Source organism: Rutidosis leptorrhynchoides, chromosome 4, assembly GCF_046630445.1.
Source record: "Rutidosis leptorrhynchoides isolate AG116_Rl617_1_P2 chromosome 4, CSIRO_AGI_Rlap_v1, whole genome shotgun sequence".
NCBI lineage: Eukaryota > Viridiplantae > Streptophyta > Magnoliopsida > Asterales > Asteraceae > Rutidosis > Rutidosis leptorrhynchoides.
In genome coordinates this window covers 600,648,699-600,653,341 of record NC_092336.1, presented here as the reverse complement: position 1 = coordinate 600,653,341, position 4,643 = coordinate 600,648,699, and positions in this window count along the sequence as shown.

The window sequence follows — 4,643 nt, the reverse complement described above, 5'->3', positions numbered from 1 at the left end:
ATCCTAAAGATAGATCTATTGGTCCTAACAAACCCCATCCAAAGTACCGGATGCTGTAGTACTTCAAAATTTATATCATATCCGAAGGGTGTCCCGGAATGATGGGGATATTCTTATATATGCATCTTGTTAATGTCGGTTACCAGGTGTTCACTATATGAATGATTTTTATCTCTATGTATGGGATGTGTATTGAAATATGAAATCTTGTTGTCTATTGTTACGATTTGATATATATAGGTTAAACCTATAACTCACCAACATTTTTGTTGACGTTTAAAGCATGTTTATTCTCAGGTGAATACTAAGAGCTTTCGCTGTTGCATAATAAAATAAGGACAAGATTTGGAGTCCATGTTTGTATGATATTATGTAAAAACTGCATTCAAGAAACATATGTCGATGTAATATATTTCTATTGTAAACCATTATTTAATGGTCGTGTGTATGCAGTATATTTTAGATTATCATTATTTGATAATCTACGTAATGTTTTTAAAACCTTCATTGATAAAATAAAGGTTATGGTTGTTTTAAAAATGAATGCAGTCTTTGAAAAACGTCTCATATAGAGGTCAAAACCTCGCAACGAAATCAATTAATATGGAACGTTTATAATCAATATGAACGGGACATTTCATTTTGCTCCCTGTGCTGCTGCATTTTTTTCTGTTTGCTGTCCGCCACCAACCGCCACCAAGAACCACCACTTTTGGTCACTTTTTGGCTCCTGTTTTGCTGCTCAAACTGTGACAACCCGAAAATTTCCAACCAAATTTAAACTTTAATCTTTATATATTTCCGACACGATAAGCAATATTTGTTAAGTTAAATTGCAAGAATTTTAAACTATGTTCATACATTCATTCAACCTCGACCATGTTCCAACGATTCACGAACCATTAAATGAATATGATTATATATGTATATGTGTATATATATTATAACTTGAAACGTAAACAAAATATTAGATTAAATACTTTATATAATTGTATATGTTTCAAAATATTTATCAATGGAATTAGAAGATAAGATCAAATGATTGAATTATCAGATATATTGAATTATGATTACAAGTCTCTGTTGAAAGGCCCACGTTGATTTGAGAAATCTTTTCGTTTTAACAATATTCGGAAAATGGTAAAGTGATTTATAAATAAGAACAAATTGTCAATCATTGAGAACTAGACAAAGGATAGTGGAAGATTGAATCTCATAAAGGCTCGATTGATCTATTTAGTTTCAAACGTACAAAAACGTTTTCAGTTTAAAAAGAACTTTATTATTAAAACATATATAACTTTTATAAATATCTAGAACCACTTTTGACAACTCATTACTTAAATAGTATGATAAAGATAACGATATTTATATTTTATTTAATTAAATATATATAATGATTTAAATTAATATTATATATATTTATACGCGTATTATACGTACATAGTTTTATACTTTTACTATACTTAAACTTTACCTTTACTTTATTTTTACTTTACTTTGACTTTAATAATTCACTTTAATAATTCATACTTTAATAATTCACTTTAATAATTCACTTTAATAATTCATACTTTAATAATTCACTTTAATAATTCATACTTTAATAATTCACTTTAATAATTCATACTTTAATAATTCATTTTAATAATTCAAAAATCTATTATAAATAGAATTCAATAGGTTTCATTATTTCATAGAAACTTGAAAATATTTTTCTCTAAACTCTCTCAATCGATTTACATATATATATTTACTCCGTATTATTTCAAGATATTATTAGTATACATAAAATATTACGATGGAGTGCTGTCCGAGTGATTTCGAAATTGTTTTTCGAGTAGGATAGAATTAAGAAAATTATGGGTTATAGCTATGGAGGTGATTGAGTATGGTTCATGGGTATGCTCGTGAGGTCAATATAGTGTTTATCATTTCCGTTGCGTCTACGTACCTCTCCTGCAATATTGAATCTCAATATTGATATGTGAGTACTCATAATTTAACTTTTACATACTAATAGTGTATCCCTGACTAGTGCTCGAGTATTTAGGATTATGCATGCTTGTACTTTTGATATTGCCCTTAGACAGGTTAGGTTGAATATTGAATTAGTTACACTTGCGGTTGAGATAAGGTATAAGATATGCATGTCCTTGGAAAGCTAGCGAAAAATTAAGGACTTTTCCTTTAGATATCGAATGGTTTCGATGAACGGATTAGAAGTTATAATCAATTGAATTTTCGATATTTTTATTAAAAATGATTATTATTATCGTCGTTTTTATCGTCATTCTAGTTTTATCTTATTATTATCATTATTATTATTTGTATCAATAAAAGGGATTTATCATTAAAAAATGTTATTTTTTTTTATTACTATCGTTATTATCGTTAAAGTTATAATTAGTATTATTATTATTATTATTATCCAATTATTATTATTATTATTATTATTATTATTATTAGTATTATTATTATTATTATCATTATTAATATATATATCATTATTTAAAAATTGATATTGTCATTGTTATTATTATTATTACTATATTATCATTAAGATAATTATTAGTATTATCGTTAAAAATGTTATAGTAACTATCATTATTAATATTAGTGTAATTAAAACAAATATTTGTAACGCCTAATTATTTTGATTACTATTATTATCATTATTATGAACACGATATAAAAGACGATTAAAAGCTATTAAACGAAACGATTAGGAAATAATGAGTAAGAGTATCATGATGAAATTAAAATATTATAAGATATTGATTTAGATAAAATTATCGTTCTTATTATTTTTATCATTACTATTATTATTAAAAATATCGTTAGTATTAAAACTATCATTTTAACAAAAATTATCATTTTAATAGAAATGTCATTGTTACTATAAAATATCATTATTATTATTATTTTAAATAGAATTATTATTTTAAAGATAATATTAAAAATTATCGTAAATATTAAAGTTATCATAATTAGAATTATCATTTTATCATAATGTCATCTTAGTAATTATAAATATTGATATTTTTATAATAATAATTATTATTACAAAATAATACAACTTTTACTTACTATCATTATAGATATTATTTTATCAAATAAATATGTGATACAAACATATTTTACTACGTGTAATAACTTACTTTAATAATACCTATCATATTATCTTTATGATATTAAATGAACCCTATAAATTTTATTACTTAATATATATAAAAGTATATTATAGTATATAAATTTAATGTAAAATTTTATTTATTAATAAATAAATTATATTATTTACTCTAATAAATCTTTTAAAAATATTTAAAAATATAAAACGACGATATTTAAACTATATATTAATCATGTATAGATTTTTGGAAATTATTTTGAGTCAAATTTACTTTTGTTGACTTTTGCATATTAGTCTCAAGCATTAGGATTGTGGTACACTATGACTTGGCCTAATTTGTTAGACAAATATTGACCAACACATAATTATATATAATTAATTTAGGTTCGTGAATCCGAGGCCAACCTTGCACTTGTTCAATGACGTTATATGTATTTTTACTATGAAATACAGTATAGTGAGTTTCATTTGCCTTTTTACCCTTTATATTTTTGGGACTGAGAATACATGCGCTTTTATAAATGTTTGACGAAATAGACACAAGTAATTGAAACTACATTCTATGGTTGAATTATCGAAATCGAATATGCCCCTTTTTATTAAAGTCTGGTAATCTAAGAATTAGGGAAAAGACACCCTAATTGACGCGAACTCTAAAGATAGATCTATTGGGCCTAACAAACCCCATCCAAAGTACCGGATGCTTTAGTACTTCGAAATTTATATCATGTCCGAAGGAGGATCCCGGAATGATAGGGGATATTCTTATATGTATCTAGTTAATGTCGGTTACCAGGTGTTCACCATATGAATGATTATTTTTGTCTCTATGCATGGGACGTATATTTATGAGAACTGGAAATGAAATTCTTGTGGTCTATTAAAATGATGGAAATAAATGATTATGATAAACTAATGAACTCACCAACCTTTTGGTTGACACTTTAAAGCATGTTTATTCTCAGGTGTTAAAGAAATCTTCCGCTGTGCATTTGCTCATTTTAAAGATATTACTTGGAGTCTTTCAAAGCATATTTCGAAGAACGTTGCATTCGAGTCATTGAGTTCATCAAAGATTATTATTAAATCAATTTATAGTTAGATAGTGGATATTATGAAATGGTATGCATGTCTGTCAATTTTCGATGTAAAGAAATTTTGTCTTTTAAAAACGAATGCAATGTTTGTAAAATGTATCATATAGAGGTCAAATATCTCGCAATGTAATCAACTATTGTGAATCGTTTATAATGTATATGAACGGGTCATTTCAGTTGGTATCAGAGCGGTGGTCTTAGAGAACCAGGTCTGCATTAATGTGTCTAACTGATAAGTCGATAGGATGCATTAGTGAGTCTGGACTTCGACCGTGTCTGCATGTCAAAAGTTTTGCTTATCATTTTGTGTCAAAAATTAACTACTTATCATCCTCAGAAAATTACCTGCTTATCATTTTTAGTCTAAGACACGTCTTGCTGCATTGATTGCATGAATAGTGTATAGACAAAAA